We start from the raw sequence: 17,589 nt of genomic DNA, 5'->3' as shown, positions 1-17,589 counted from the left end.
CTCCCCCCACCAACAATTCCTGCCGGACCTGAGACTCGAACCCACAACCTTCGGGTTACAAGTCCGACTATCTAACCATTAGGCAACGACTAACCCCGTTTAAATGAATTGCAGAGAAGTTTTGATCAATTTTAAATTAATTCAGTTCAATAATTGTTTGCAGTTCACAAGGTGTCAAACTATAATTCATAAATTATATTTATGAATTGATAAAATAAAAAAGTTTAATATATATATTATACTATATATATAGTAAAAAGCTATTTTATGTTATCAATATATACAATTAATATATTCATATTTATAATATATATAAAAAAAATTTTTTTTTTTAATGATGAGGTTTGAAAATAATAATGAATTCAATGTCTATCGAAAATATTTTATTGTATAATTCTTGTATATTTTTGAGTACATTGAAGGCATATGTGTTTAAAGATTTGCCCTTTTTTATTAAAAAAAAATCCACTATTTTTAGATTTATTATGGACATTCTTATGTAACTGACTGAAATATGACTTTGTTATTTCAGTCAGTGCTTGCGATTTTTGTGTGCAAAATGCTTCAGACAGTAGGTTTACTGTCTGGAACTAGCATTAGACTGTAGCCGGCTGCCATACAGCCAAGTATGCAGCCCAACTTAATTTACAGTTCCTGGCATTGGGATCAGATTCACCAAACTCCATCCTTCCATTCTTTCTGCCTTCCTTCCTTGTGCACAACCACCTTCATCTGACAAGCACAGCATCAGCAGCACGAGCGATCTGCTCGCAACAAATCTCATTCCCACAGAAATCAATATGATGTACTGAGGCTCATAAAGAGGCTGTTTGGAGAGGCAGCCACATCACAGCCTAAATCAAGAAGCATGTCAGGCTTCAAATGAAAAAGACAGGGATGGAGAATAAAGAGTCAAATCTTAGTGATGTATTTAAATTTATCGGCATTGCCTGTTGAATGCTAAAGCTATACCTCACAATACGCCCAAACTCATCCATCTCAATAGGACAAAGAGAATCTTTCATCTGAACGTCTCGTCAGTCTCCGTGGATGAATGTTGCACGTCTTTTTCAGGAATTGGAGGTTTTGTCAATGTATAAAACCACAGTGTGTCTTTCCATAAATGATTCAAGCACTTCAGTTAGCACGTTACGCCATGTCATTTGAGACATTGTGTCTCATTCTGGTGTATTACATTTGAGCATTTAATTTAGCATGAATTAATCATGTCGCCCGGCAGATTTTCCCTGACAGAACCGAAAATGAAAATGGACTTGAAGTAACAAAATGCAATTTCTGTCCCAGCCTACATGAGCTAAATATACACTTGGCTTGTCTATGGCTCCTGTACATTTAGGCACAGTGTGTTTTCTGAATAAAAGAGAGAAAGACAATCGTATCACGGTTGATCTTAAACATTAAAACGTTTCCTTTCATGCCGGTGACCTCATACATCACTTTCATGTATAGCCAAAATGGCTTTTTAATAATCTGACCTGTTCAATACCGCTGAACTACAGAAATGATGCCGGGATCCATTAATTGAGGTGACTGCGAGGAAATTGCAATTCAACATTAATCTGTTTGTTGAAGCTAAAGCATGACGGGACTGCGGGGCTGTTGAACGGCCGTAATACGGCCATCACGGCCAATAGAGAGAATTATTAACATACTAACAAAAGAAGGCATTAGTCACCATATCTATGATCAAATGAATGAAATATTGATGAGATCTTCTGGTGAGAATGTATTACGGTCGTACAGTAAGTCTCAGAATGGGATGAAATGTCCCATACGGTGATGTTTATTCGAACTGATCGGTGATCTTTCGCTTGATTAAGATTCAGAGGTTACATGCATGCATCTCTCTGTCTGAGCCATTACGTTCACTGATCAAAGATTGGAAGTTAATGAAATTGATCCCTTAGGATGAATCCCAGGCACAGATGCAGTTGTTCCTCTTGGCTCTAAATGTGAATCGTCAGATCAGTTAAGCTGAGTGAGCAGTTTGGCGTGTGATATTCCAGTCCGGGCGCTCGAGTGCACATCGGACAGATGGAGTGTAAAAGGGTGGCCAAATCACAGATGCCCCACGATGCCCTGTCAGTGACAGCGACTATGTAGGATTCAGGGTCAACCGATCCTTTCAATCAGATTATTGAATCTTCTGTTGTTCTACATTTTCAGAAAAAAGATGAAAAGGTTGTGACTGGGGTTGTACACTTTCAAAAGATACTAATATGTAAATTTTAAATACTAATATGCACCCTTTAGGGGTAAATAAAATACAAAAGTGTTCCTTTTTGAAAGGTACCTCTCTAGTGAAAGCTTTTGTACCCTTTTTCATATATTGGAGATACAGTAAGGATGACATCTTGTTAGTTGTAAGTTTCATTTACATAGTCTTCTTGAGTTAAACGTGTTGCCTATTTTCAACAAGCTTTTTATTGTATTTGTATTATATATTATATAGATAGTATTGTATGTAAATGAACAATGTGTACTTTTTCTCCATGTTACCTGCACTGAGATATTCCCGTTTATTTGTCAGCAAAAGTCAATCGGATAGCATTAAACGCTCACAGATCAAACCCAGTCCATTATAAACTTTGAACTTGAGGGTGGGCGTTTACGCGACACCGCTTTCAACTAAAAACTGAAAACTTTTTATGCGTTTTGGCCGTTCGTTTACTCGACTACTGCATTTTGAAAACTTTTGAAAATGTGTTTCAAAGTGCAAGTTTTTGAAAATGATACATTGTCTCTGTATAAACTACAAAATGCTAATTTGTATAAAAGGTGACATTATGCGTATTACGTGTTCAGTCTCTAGGTACGTGCGCAGTGCTTCTTTACAAAGTGGCATCGCCCACTACTGGCCTGGCATGCATAATACAGCATTTTTAGTCATTTTCGCTGATCTGTGTGAACTGGGATTGTTTTGACAATGTTTATGCGAAACTTTTCAAAAACACGAAGGTAGTTCTTAGTACATTGTTGTTATGTAAACATACCCTTAAATTCTTTTTATTGTCCAGCCTTAGCTGAAAACTGATCTTTGGTCTTGCTGTACATACAATTATGGGTGTTGACGTTTTGGGCAATAGGTAACGCCACAGTCCTTTTTCTCTGTTTTCTCTAGTAATGTAACATCAATTTCAAAAACCTTTTGCCTTTATACCGCATAGATAGACAATTTTTATCAAAAGCTCATCGTTTCAGTGGTGAATTTTCTCTTTAATAGCTCTGCTGACCTTTCTGATGTCGTCCAACATGATGTTTTGAGCTTCTTCTCACACTGAAAAACTGACAAACCATTGTCCAGCTCCAAACAAGGTAAGATCAGTTTCACAAAGTAAAATTTCTCCATCATTTGCATCCTAATTCAATCTATTACAGTTGCTTTCAAGGTACTTCTGGTATTATTTCGACATCAGTGGTGGGAATGATCAGCAAGTTTGTCACCTGTCTTCTAGTCTTAATTGGTGAGTATGGTTTTTTTTTTTTTTTTTGGTCTCGGTGGGCTGGTTTGATGGTTTTAGAGACGTTTTCACCATTTTTGATCAACTAAAAAAAACAGCTAGGCCAGGAGAGACCTGCAAACCAGCTTAGGCTGATTTAAACCTTTTTTTCTTTTCATAAGAGCTGCAAAAACAGGTTGTCTGTAGGTGTGACAACCTGACCCAAATCAAGTTATTTTGAGTCTGCTATAGTTGGACGTCGCCTTAGGCTGAGTCAGCAGTTTGCCGCTTGATCACACACTGGACAGATGGAGTGTAAGAAGGTGGTCGTGTCCCTCATGCTTCTCAATGCCATATAAATGACAGTGACTATGAAGGATTCAGGGTCAAAACACGGTTTCTTTCAACCAGATATTATATCAAAGGTTAATGTAAAGTTGGGTGACAAGTTGTTGACACACTGATTCCGCCCATTGCGAAGTCTTAATTAAAAATGAATGAGCATGTCACATATGTATGCACAATTCATAACATGACGGTAACTTAGAAATAGTTATGGTCAATGTTGATTCTACACTGAAGATATTTGTAAAAAATGAAGCATGATTAATCGGTGTCAGTGGCCTTTTATTGAATTATAGCAAATTTGTTCATAAGAGTCTTTTGATGCCATACACAAATCAAAGATACTAGACCCTGACTGACATATTTTATATTACATAAACATTCAGCATTAAACATTTAATTAAGTGAAATTAAATAGATAAAAGCAGTGAAACTTAATATGCATAATATGATCCAATTAGGTTGTTCGTTTTATTTTTGTTGCATTTAGTATGCATTAAATTGCATAGTAGGACGTCCTTGTTCATCCTGCAACAATGTTTTTATCATCCAGTTAGATTTTAGGGTTTAAGAAAGAAATCTCACAAACTGTTGAGCAAATAAATAAATAAAAATAAAATTTTCTTATCAACCTGCCATTTCTGTTTGGTTTTAGGAGTGGTTCAGGTTGGTTTGACAGGAATGCTGTTTGAACACCAACAAAGGATTGAACACAATGAAGATACATGCATAGGCTTTCTATTTATTGAATTGGTACTCAATATTGGTTCAAACTTTGCCCTCTGGTTTGTATTGATCCATTGCTTATTTGTAGAGTTAAATTTTACATTGAATTGAGAAGAAATACAAAGGCTCATGGGAGGAGAAACGTATCTCAACCACTGAGTCCTGTTTTTTCTTTTTTTTATCACACTCTATTATCCATTGTGTTGAGCAGTCTGCCAAAAAACTGTCTGAAAATCACTAGCCAGCAGCACCTGGAATGAGGCTTTCCTGGCCAGCCTGCCATGAGTGATGGCACGTCTCGCTGAAAGGTTTCAGGAGGGAACGCCGCTCCTCCCAAAACACAAACCCTTCCATTCATCACCCTTCACATCTCCCAGAGCTCTATGGCCACGGCCAGAGGGAGTCAGGGAACACGAGAGAAAAAAATCAAAGCAGCACCATGAGCCAAGCGCCACATACCCTCGTCCTGCGTCGTACCCGGCCTAGTCAGCGAGTTTCCTCTCCCCTAAGCCAGACAACGCTGAGCCCCTTGGGAGCGCACTTTTAGCAACGCAAGAGAGCAGGCGTTTAGGTAGATAGAGACAGGGAGAATGTGTGTTGGGGAGGCTTGATTCACAGCCAAAACTCTTGGAGAGAGAGAACAGCCATGTGATTATTCCTCTCTGTCCTTATTTCTTGCTAAGATTTGCACATGCAGAGCAATACAGTGGCCCAAACCATTATTGGATGGTTAAGCGACATTTACAATTCAAACAAATGGCACTAGAGCTTTTCTCAGAACTAATTTCACTTTTCTGAGCAAAATTGTGCAGTTGATTTAAACCCACAAGGTGATTTTTTTTTAATAGATTTATGAAACAAAACTACATGGCACGTTTCCCAGATATTTTATCTATCCCACAATGCACTGGTACTTTAGCCACTTTTATTTTCTCTATTCATCTGAAATTAACTGTAATATATATTTATATATATAATGTTTAAATCAAAAATCAAAAGCCAGCTCATAATTGCATGATGGTAAATGAAAATAAAAATTAAATATATGTATTTTTTAAATTTCCTATTTTTTTCATACTGCACATATACTTAAGACACTTTATTTTTCCCTGAATGTAATATTTGTTAAAATATATGTATAACATAAAACATAAATATAAAACTGTAAAAAATTATATATATATATATATATATGTCTGTGTGTGTGTGTGTGTGTGTGTGTATATAATTGTTTTATATTTAAATAACTTCAAAAAGCCAGCTCATGATTGTGATATTCATTAATTCATTCATTAATTCATTCATTGAACTTCTTCTGACCATTCAAAAATCAAGACCATTATGCACCATGTTTGTTTGTGAGTAACGTAGTAACCTGGACCGTACTTTCTTGAGTCAGTTGAAATGCTGGCCAAATCTGAGAAACGTGATTTTGGTAAAATACCTTTGTTAAAAATAAATTCCACTTGTTTTGATATGTTGTTTTCAATGGCATGCAATGGCATTCATATATTTTTAACAGTGACTTGTACGCTTTTTAGGCCATTGCATAAGGACCCACTGAAGAGTTTCAGACATGCACAGAGAAAAAGAGATGATGTGACTGCACGAGGAGCTCTGATAGTCCGCCCACTGCTACAGCAACAAACTAATCCACCTCCTCTCCTGATTGGTGAGTCAGTTTGATACACAGCAGCGGACACTTGACACACTCTTCACCCCTCCCATACACACACGCACGCGTGCTCACACACTCAAGGTGAGCGAGCAAGCCACTTTCACGCTTTATTAAAGCAGTAATGACAGAATAGACACAGTGGTTGAGATGCCTGATTGCTCCAAGAATGAATTGTAAAAAATACACCCGTGGCCTCACATGCATGCACGGTCATACGCTTGCCCGTAGATCACGATTGTCATGGCAAAATGGGTGGGAGTTTTTATGCAGCGCTCTATCGGGGTCACCACACTTTCAGAATATTAACCAGAGGTGGTTAATGCATCCAAACTGTTTTTGAAGTGCGTTAATGCTAGAAAGTGGGCGTCCATTCCTCTCCTGCATCTAAGACTGCATGTTTTGCTCTCTGGAGAGACTATTCTTCAGCTTTTAAAACTGGAGCACGGCACAGCTGGCAGTCCTGTAACAGGCAGGACAAAATAAGGAGTTGCAAACACACAAACAGGCCGTCTTCCACACGGTTCTTGTGTTACAATGCTGTCATGTTTCCGTCAATCATCCGTTGGCTCTGTCTCATTTTCGTCATCAACTGCAAATATTCATTCCCACCGCAAGAATTTTATTTTTCCAAGGGTGCACTTTGAAGGACTCCATTACGTCTCTGGAGCAACATTTATGTTTAATTTAAGCATTTGCTTGATATTTCTTCTATATTTATATTTCTAAGGATTGTAGGCGCAAATTAGAATATTTTTTGATATGCAATACGAGTATAAAGTAGATAATATAACAGATATTTTCAGAGTTCATATTGATTATCTAGGTAAATTGGAGCACACTTTGAAATGTTGAGATATTTTCTTTTTTTTTAGTCTTATTGGTTATTATTATTTCAGAGTTTAAGCTGATTGGATATGTAGAGAGGGGACTCTTGGTCCCTTGTTGCCATCCACTGGCCCGTGCATCGCTGACAGCACGTGACCGCACTAATGGAGAGCCGGGAGCTTTTTTTTTGCAGACGGCGGGATGAGGGAGAGTTAAAAATAAATGGGTTGCCGGAGGGGCTGGTTTCAGCGGTCCCTCTCTGAGATGCTGTCAGAGAGTGTCGGCCACCTCACATCTACTTCGCCTCACAGGAGGCTGTATTTTGTTTATGGATCTCATGCTTGTGTGTTCCCAATGATGAATGAAACGTACGGCCTTCATCTAAAAGCTTCATCTAGCATGATATATGTATGACATTTCAAGGCGAGTTAATGTGATAATATTTCTGGCAGGTATAATAATGAAATGGGAATAAATGGCACGGTTTACTTGGTCAAGTTAGTGTGATGTGGCCAGTTTCCATAGTAAAATAATTCTTCTACCCACTAAAAAATGATTTTTTAAATTGTAAATAAAATTTTTGGAGTACTTTTTACAACAAAAAAAAATGTTTTTTTTGTCCAAAATGTCATGTTTAATTCAGTGTGTTACTTGCTGTTTCTTTGTAATTAATTGTGAAATCTACTAGCAATTTCTATGAAAATTGTTTCTACACCATTTTTTTCCAGTGTGAAAGTGAAAATGTCATGTTTAATTCAGTGTGTTACTTGCTGTTTCTTTGTAATTAATTGTGAAATCTACTAGCAATTTCTAAGTGAAAATTGTTTCTACACCATTTTTTTCCAGTGTGAAAGTAAACAAAATTCTTCGCAAAGCAACAAAATCACATATCACATACAACATATGATTAATGTTATATATTGATGCTAAGTCATGAAATTAACATTGAACCTATTTACTTTTCTAATACACATTATGGTCTTATTGTGCTTGGTGCATTGATGCATGATATACAGTATTGATATCTTATCTACCATTATCAGATATTTTTAATTTTTTAAATATATTTCAGTATTGGATATTTAACTATGCATGCACATTTCATCTATTTTTCCATTTGGATTATTTTTGCCATTATTTAAGAGATGCTAAGTCATGAAATTAACATTGAACCTATTTACTTTTCTAATACACATTATGGTCTTATTGTGCTTGGTGCATTGATGCATGATATACAGTATTGATATCTTATCTACCATTATCAGATATTTTTTATTTTTTAAATATATTTCAGTATTGGATATTTAACTATGCATGCACATTTCATCTATTTTTACATTTGGATTATTTTTGCCATTATTTAAGATTAATTTAAAGTTAATTGTGTTAAATATAATTTCAACTTTTATAATTAAATATAATTTCATTCTCAAAATGAATATCTAATTTTATACTGTATATTATACAGTTTTGATGTTGTGATGCCTAAATGTGTAAACTTGAAAATTTTAAATGAAAATGAAATTTTGTTTTAAATCTTTTTGATATCAATAATTTGAATATTTAACCATTTACATTTTAACATCAACTATTTATTGATTGTAGGTCAGTATTAAAATAGACTTGTCAGACAGAATGCGACAGAATTTTTTGCAAATACTTTTTATTTTAAATTTTTTTACAAATACTAATTTTAGAAAAATAGTATTTGTCTTCATAATTGTTTCTGGATAGGGCACAGAGTAAAATGGCTTGGATGATTGTAAAATATAATTAACAAAATTAACCAAACATGTAGCCATACACATAAAACATTACTACTAAAGATTTAGGATATGCGCTATATCAGAGTCAAAGACGATGTCCTCAAGTTTTCATAGCGCAAACATTACCTTCACAGTTTCTCTTTCAGTGGACCGTGCTGTCAGAAGGATTTGCGCGTGCACCGAAATGTCCCGAGTCATTTTAAACCACGGAGCCTAATTAGAGGGGACTGTGAAAACATCAAGGCCAACATGACTGACTGTCGCTATAGTAACTCAAGTACAGAAAATGCAACAGCTGTAGAGATGCACCATGATTAAGCATGTGTTTTGGTCATGTTCTTTCTCCGGCTTAGAGAACAGGTCATCGGCGAGATGCACGGGGACAATTGTCGTAATGTAAAGGGAGGATGTAATCCCTACATGTGAGCTGGACGAGGGCTTGGATTAGCAGGACGTCCCATCCTCCCTCCAGCCGTTGAGAGTGACCTTACACTGTCGAGCAAAGGGAACGAGGGTTGATTCAGGGCACATGCACTCCCGGATATTTATTCCGGCACAATCACGGCCTCTTCATCTCCACTAGAGCAAAAGGGAGCTGAAAATGGACAAGCCCCATCAAGCCAAGTACTGAGGCTACCTGTACCACTGAGGCCTGTTCGCGAAAAAATAAAAGAAAATCACTTTTATCACTCTAGGCACAAAGCCATCAACATGCCTCATTTAATTCAGCTGCAAAGTCATAAAACTGCTGCTTCCATCACAGGCTTTTCTGCTTAACCGTTTCTATGTAGATTGCAGCAAACTTTCCGGGAAAATAAATTTTAGGCACACCAAACTTTTCTGATTTATGAGGATGTTTGATGAGGTCATGCAGGCTACCCTCACGCCGAGCTCCCGGCTAGTTGGGCCAAAATTCGGTAAGAACGCATCAATCTGCGGAGCTCGCGTTTATGAGTCCGCGCTGCACAAGGGCCAACAGATTTCGCCCTCCTTTTTTTCCTCATTACCATGGGTCCAACTGGCAAAGCAGGCCAAAGTTTCCTAAGATCTGACCCACTTAACAGTATGCTTTTGAGTCAGTGCAAATATAGACGTGGACAGCTTGCTTGTGGGCTGAGTCATGATATGGATTTGGAACTGAACAAAAACAGGGAACAAATAAGACAACAGGCAAGTCAAAGTCAACCGATCCGACAGCACAAAACACATCCAGGACAGCATTCCTAATCACGGTGATGCATGCATAGCGAAAAAACAATGCTATACTGTAATATCTACATTGAAGCAGACAAGCGGGTTTAAGAAATGAAAAGTACTTTTGATGAATATGATTAAAGGAATAGTTCATTCGAAAAAACATTTATTTATTCACCCTTATGCCATTCCAAACTGAATGACTTATGTATTCTTATTGTATTCACCATTAAATAAAAATGATTAAAATGTTAATAATTACTTTAAAACTGTATGTACAGTATGAATATATACATTATACAGTACAATATACAGTAGTTTAGTTATTTTGAGATTTGCTAATGATTGCATTTGTATTTGTAAAAAAACTGTTTTTATATATATATATATATATATATATATATATATATACACTTTAATGAACTAGTCGATAATAAAACAATGTAAATCTAGAAGAGACATGCACAGCAAACGGAGTATCCGAGTGATGTTACCTCACAAGCTGCTGATAACCCAGGGCTGTCAATAGAGGAGACTTTCAACAAGAGCCGAGAATTCTGGGATGGCAGAAACAGTGGGAATGACTGATAACAGATGAAGTGATTACAGAGCCTCTCTGACAGACTGAGATAAAGAATATAGAGAGGGAGGGAGAGAGACTGAGAGACACAAGGAAAGAGTGTAAAAAATGGTCCTCTCCAGGTGAGCTCCTATTCTAGGGCATCTTCCCAATTAAATCTGCTTGCTTGTTCCACAACCTGAGGGAATTGATGTACAAATTTGTTTTGAAAAATCATTTGCGGCGCTTCCTTGGCTTGCCCATTTGTCTCTCCACTGTGTTACATCCTACTTTCCATCTTGGTACACAGAGCAGAATATATAATAGAAAGAGTTAAGCTGGGTCAAAAAATTACTTTCTGACTGAATTGAGAACATTTACGGGCCATACATTCTTCGTACTGGCCATGAAACTATATGCTGCACAAACAGTCATGTCCCTATGACAAAGAAATATTTCCCTTTTATATTTGTGGCAAACATAGGCAGTTATTGTTTCTAACATTATATATTAACCAGTTTCTCCGTGTCTTCACTTGTATATTACTGTAATACAGCAGTTCAATAAACAAAAAGCTAATATTAAGTAACTGACATTTTAGATAAAATATTGCCAGTTACGTTGTCTGCTTTTGTTCCACTTATACAAAATTATTACCAAATTAACCAATGCATATTTAACCATTGCGTGACTCTGAGCAACAAAAAGAAAAACTGAAATAATCTTATTTACAATTTTATTTTTATTTTTTTACAGTGCACTGTCACTGGACTACATTTTAAGAAGAAAATACTATTTCAGTTTTTCTACTTCAAAATGTAATTTTAATTTAATCTGTTACTTGCCATTTTCATTGTAATTAAATTATGAACTTTACTAGCAATTGAAAATTGTACACCAATTTTTGTTTCAGTGCAGAAGTGTTGTTACTAAATGAATTGGTGTTATGAACAAATCAGTTGAGTAAATAAATCAACTCACATTTTATTACTAAATGAATTGAATAAAATGTTTATATTTTTAATATTTTAAAATTAATTTAAACTATTTATTATGCAGTTAAATATAAAGGTTCCAAAGGTTGGCTGGTTATTTATTTATTTTGCCTTTTAAAGAACCATTTTGGGTTCCGCAAAGAACCTTGAATGGAAAGGTTCTTAAAAGAACCAATTAACAGAACTTTTTAATAAACTGAAGAACCTTTGTCCACTATAAAGAACCTTTGGTGCAATGGAAAGTTTCCATGTATATTTAAAGTTCTTAATGGAAACATACATGCCAGTAAATAACTTTAAAAAAAGTTTTCCTTGCATCTGGTGAGTGTCAGTTTTGGATATCAAATCTAAAAGAGTCTCATCTTGTCTGGTATCTCAGAGAAACTCTTACAGTCAGGGATCACAAAGCTAGTGATGCAAAATCCATCTTATAGCTAATGCTGAGACAGCTTATGCAAATAATCTCCTCATTCATCCTCCAATGACAAGCCCTTCACCCTATGCAGATGTTTTTCCTTTTTTGTACACTGAAATTAATACAGAATGAAGCTGTGGTGGAAAAACACTTTCCAGAGAGTCCACAATGCTACTTGAACTGGGAGAAATGTGGTGTCATACATCTTCATTTGCAGGTGACAGAAAGCCTTTGGCTGCTCGATGCCTGCTAATAATAATAACAACGGCCATTGAACAATACATTAAGCACACTATGGAAATGTCCCTTGCTTGTTGCTAATTTTGCTAATAGCAGTCAAGTTTAATTTTAGTCCTATTTCCACCAAATCAGCAACAACTATATTAAGCCTAATAGAGTAAATGAACACAATAAAAAAATTTTGCTGAACAAAGCAATAGAACACTTAATGAATTTGCCCTGAGGGCTCCAATTCACAGATTACCATTCCGGAGTGCTCTATATTGGATAGTCTCTGTGCTGTATTGAGAGTCGAGGTGTATGTTGGCATAGTAAGACGTACAGAAAGTCTCCAGACAAACACAGGGATATCACCACAGCTACAACACTTGTACTATCAAAGCTCAACTCTCAGGCGTATGGATTATGGAGGCAGAGTAACCGGGTGTCGTTCTGTTACAGGTTGACAGACCGTTGTTTTGATTGGGATTGCAACATGCTAATTGGCTGCGCAAAGTTGGCGTAAGTGGGTGATGAAGAGGCTGAGGGGTGCTTCGGTTTGGACAGCTGTTGAAGAAGAAGAGGAGGGTGAAGGAAAGAAAGACAGAGATAAAGGAGTGCACGTGGGCTGAGACAAAAGTGCTTGTCAGACTCGCCGCAGCCTGTTGACTGAGATAAGCTGCAACTTGAGGAGGCGGCGATTCTCCGCCCACGGAACCTTAGCGACACCGCCATTTGCAGATGTATGATGCACATAAATGTGTGTTTGTTCAATTACGGACGTTTTTTAGAATTTCAGGGGTTGATTTTTATTAAAACCAACAGATTTAGTTTTATGAAGGACACATTAAACTTAATTATTATTGCTGTTTTATTGTTTTCCCATTTATTGGAGGTCCCTTTACCAGACCTTCAATCTTAAAATATGAAAATAAATTTGGATAAAAATACTAATTATTATATTTTTAAAACTTTGAACTTTGATCGCAAAGATTGAAATAAACCATTTTGTTATTTATTGTTGGGAAATGATTGTAATTTTTACACACATTACAAATTGCCATTCAGTTATAAACATTTTTCACAATAACCAACAATTTAGCCGCTAATACCATCTTTTCTACATTTTTATTTTATTTTAGTTTCTTTACTTGGTTACGAAGAGACACCACGATGAAACGTGATGTGAAAAATCAAGGTAAAAATCCCTTTTGAACAGAATAATTTTATTGTTTATCATTTGCAAACAAGCTGTAATTTGGTCGAATTGAGCACAAAATACATAAATAAAATTCAAATATTCTTGTTAAAATATTTAAATATTATCATTGCAAACATTATTATTATTATTACATATCAAGCTGTAATTTGGTCAAAATATGCTAAAATGTTAAATTATTATTATTAAATTATTATTAGTTACTGTTGTTATTATTATTATTAAATATTATGTTGTGTATTTCAAATTCATTAAACACCAGGCACAATTATATCCCAAAACTGTTTAAAATATAATTTCCACTACATAACACTCTTTAACACAGTACATATAGAGATGTGGTGGAAATATATATTTTTTTTAAATCAGAAAAAAATGACTTCTCCTATGCTGCATGCACTTTATATCCACTGTAGGACATTGTTAGCTGACAAATTCAAACTTGTGAGAACATTGTCTAAAGATCAGTGTTGAAGAAGCTCTCTTGCCAGTTAATCTTTATGACACCAGCAAAGAAGGTTGGGTTAGGGTTAGGTTAGGGTTAATAAAAAAATTAAAAATCTAATTACAGTGTAGTGCAGGAAACTTCACTGTAAGCTCCATTATGCTAGCAGCAGGTACTGGTGCTTTTAGGGTCATTTTAGTCTATCATTTGTAGACACAAATGAACATTTTTGATTTTTGTATAAAAACTCTATATTGTTTTTATTTTTGTCCAAAAACGTTTCTCAATCTGGGGCTTTCACACTAACTCTCAGAGTAAGATAACATTGTAGCAGAGGTTGAGTAATTCTCTATGAATACATAAATGATTTTACAGCTCCTCCTCATTGCACTTTCCATTTGTTGATGCACGATAAGACTCATTGCACTCGGAAAATGGCAAAGCTCAATTCCCTCTGTTTGTTTAGGAAATGTGAGCTGCATTCCATACATCCAATTAAAATGAGTGCTTCCTCGGAAATAATCTTCGTAATGATTAACAGTCAAATGTTTGTATTTAAGGCTTTCCGCCGCTGAGGTTTTGTATTCAAGTGGCGGCGACATTGAATTTGTGGGTGTCGCCGTTGAGGTCCGGACCACAGACCGGTGAACCTCGGTTGGTTTGGACAGCTTTTCCCCAATTGGAGGCCAGGTGCTTTCTCATCACGAGGGACACGGGAGCAGATTGTGCTGATAAAAGCCAACGCGGTCCAGTGACCAGACGAGGCCAGAGCAGAGGTGGCCACCCCGCTGCTGTGTTGCAGCCTTTGAAAATATGATTCAGCTGTTCGCTCCTGTCCGCTCGCATTAATCTCTCACATGAAGAGAAGAGATTCTGCTAAAGACGTGAGTATATGGAAAACAAATTTTGAGTGCACAAAAGCTTTCTGGGAAGAGTAATCTCATTCACAGAGAATTTGAGTCAGAAACCACCAGGGCAGCTGGTTGACTGCACTTTACGCTGTAATCAAGACAACAATCACACACGAACTGACTTATTTCCTTTTGAGTATGTCCACGTTTAGAAGTAGGTCAGGGTTTTTTGAAGCCTGAATGACTGCTCGGGATATTTGTCTTCAAAAAACAAATGCCGTTTAAGACCCTTAAAGTGCATTTACATGGTGAAACCTTCCAGGATCGCGGCACCCACGCATGCAGAAGCTTTGCCAAGGTAATGTATCCGATTAGGCCCGAATCTGATGTGAGCTGAGCTCATTACTATCTAAATATGTGTCAGATAAAACAACATGGCAAATATTGATTTCATAAATTCTCATTTTGATATAATCCTTGGGTCAGACACATGTAAACTGGTTTGCTGAGGTGTTAGCATGATGAATTGTCACAGAAGTGAGGTCTGTGCCATTTTATATAATACAGTGTACAAAAATACATTTTATATTTCAGACTAAAATGAAAATAATTGACATTTCAGGCACAACATGCTCAATTATTCTGTTTTGTTAGCTTTGGCAATGAAAAATGTGCCAAAAGACGCTAAAGGATCATCAAACGTTACTCTTTTTATACAATGAAAGTGAATGGAGACCAAAAATGTCAAGGCAAGATATTCAGTGAATAACAATGCTTTGGTATGTTTTGATATGTCTTTTGTAAACAAAACTTCTGAAGACTTGGAATATAACACACAAGTTGTATTGGCCAATTTCATGATGCTTTTTATGGTGCTTTTTGTCCTTTTAGGAGCTTGAAAGTCTTTGGTCCCTATCCACTTCTATTGTATGGAAAAGGGCAGCGGGATCATTCTTCAAAACATCTCCTTTTGTGCTCCACAGATGAAAAAAAAAAGATGTATGTGTTTGAGGATGAGTAAACAATGACTGAGACTTATAATTTATATTGGCAACTTTCATAAAGCTTTTATGGTGCTTATTTGTCATTTAGGAGCTTGATTGTCTTTGGTCTCTATCCACTTCTATTTTATGGAAAAGTGCAGCATAATCATTCTTCAAAACTTCTCTTGTGTTCCACAGATGGAAGAGAGTTTGAGGGTGAGTAAATTATGGCAGATTATATATTTTTTTTGTTGGTGAACGGTCCTTTTAATAAAGGTAATGAATGTACAGTATTAATACACCCAAGGTGTTTCACGATTGACAGGATTAAATGAGCATGCAGTTTTCTTTGATATCTCTTGATGCTTCTACAAGATTATTAGTATTTTGGAAGTGCAATGTGAAGTCAACTTGGTACTTTTGGACATGGCATTTTCACTCTGGGTGGCAATGTCACAATAAATCAGCTGTCGTGTGCTAAAAGGTTCGAGGCAGTCAATCAAATATATATTTATAAATTTATACATATATATGAGAGACAAATAGAAAAAGAAAGAGAGAGAGAGATTGGGCTCTGCAGCAATCTGGCAGTCTTCCAAGGGCACCGTTACATCCAGTGAACAAACAAAATACTGGTCAGCTAAATATAACATTTCCCTTCATGAGCAGGCCTCAGGAAAGAGAGAGAGCGAGAGAGGGAGACAGATGCGGTACTGTGGTGGCAACATGACAACGTGAGACGCATGCTGCAGAAACTCACCTGAGGTGAAGCTCAACCATGCTAGCATAGGTCAGGCTTGTCCTTTTTTCTCCTTTCACAGCGACAGTTTGTCTCTGAAGACTTTGTGCACCCTTCCAAGCGCCCCTCAGACTCTTCTTTCTTAGTGTTTGATTAAATTTCCCCCCTCTCTCTCTGGAAATACAAAGCTTTGAAACAAGACTTCGCAAGCTGTGGAAGATTAATAATTCACGTTGTAGCTAAAGCTACAGGGACTTGTAAAATTAAGTATTGTTTTTCAAGACTGAGTTGGGTCGTCGTGCATGGATGGAGAATTTGTTGTAGAAATATTAACTTGGGAGGAACGGCGGAATAGAAACTGCTGCATTGTTCATCGCAAATCAAATCTGAGGGAGAAAAAAGCACATATTTATCATCATTATTCAGGAAGAACCCTTAACTCTCCTGCCGAGGATTTGAAGCAACTTTACTTAATCCATCTTTTGTCTCGGTGAGAATTTTTAAACAAGCGCCAAAGCATGGAGAGACTTTGGAGAGAGAAGCCACGTCTCGCTGAGGGCTGTGTTCTCGCTCTGTGAAGAATATGGCTGCGGAGAAGGTCATAAGTAGACAGGGAGTGTGTGTAGCCTGACTGGAGTGTGTGTTAGGGGGTGTCTAGGAATAAAAAAAAATAACCTAAATCATCAACATGAAATTCAGATTCATTGTGACTGGGTTGGAGGATCTCTAGGGCTTTGGATCCCAAGCTAATGGCAGTTCTCTGGTTTTCAAAGGACTCATGGAGTCATCCAAGGCTACTGATGCAGACGCTGTCATCTTTGGTCCGGTTTTGAAATTTGATGTGTATTTTGTTGGAGTAAATGGCTTTTGTCCACTGGAAATATCTTTTTGCAGAGAGTTTTACCATTATTAAAGACCTCCAATGGCCCCTAAAGTAATTTGCACCTTTACAGATCTTCTTTTTGCACCAAGAGCTTGTAACACTCCAAAGAGAAAGGAAAACTTGAAATCACATCATATGACTCCTTTAAGCCGCACCTAAAGTATATCAATCAATGTCATTGCATTTTTATGAATATCATTACATTAAGTGCATACTCATACACACACACACACACACACACACACACACACACACACACATACACACACATATATATATATATATG

General features: G+C 36.6%; 1 protein-coding gene and 1 long non-coding RNA gene across 3 annotated transcripts in view; one reads left to right on the top strand and one right to left on the bottom strand.

Moving 5' to 3' along the window:
• LOC107656356 (uncharacterized) overlaps positions 1–12,996 on the top strand; it is a 14,737-nt gene extending 1,741 nt beyond the window's left edge. The window contains exons 2-4 of the long non-coding RNA XR_001630564.1: positions 3,245–3,336; positions 6,074–6,204; positions 12,646–12,996. This is a non-coding gene — a long non-coding RNA (uncharacterized LOC107656356). The remainder of the gene's footprint in view (positions 1–3,244; positions 3,337–6,073; positions 6,205–12,645) is intronic.
• The window catches only part of LOC107656353 (transmembrane protein 168-A-like), a 54,384-nt gene that overhangs the window by 13,273 nt on the left and 23,522 nt on the right, over positions 1–17,589 (bottom strand). The window contains exon 2 of one of the 2 annotated variants that reach the window (XM_016444155.1): positions 16,442–16,608. The exons of the other annotated variant lie outside the window; for it this stretch is intronic. The gene's annotated coding sequence lies outside the window, so the exon portion shown is untranslated. The remainder of the gene's footprint in view (positions 1–16,441; positions 16,609–17,589) is intronic. 2 annotated transcript variants of the gene reach the window in all.

Source organism: Sinocyclocheilus anshuiensis, unplaced genomic scaffold, assembly GCF_001515605.1.
Source record: "Sinocyclocheilus anshuiensis isolate Anshui unplaced genomic scaffold, SAMN03320099.WGS_v1.1 scaffold183, whole genome shotgun sequence".
In the NCBI taxonomy this organism is placed as follows: Eukaryota; Metazoa; Chordata; class Actinopteri; order Cypriniformes; family Cyprinidae; genus Sinocyclocheilus; species Sinocyclocheilus anshuiensis.
The sequence above is the reverse complement of the archived record's forward strand: the minus strand, read 5'-3'. Positions and strand labels throughout refer to the sequence as shown.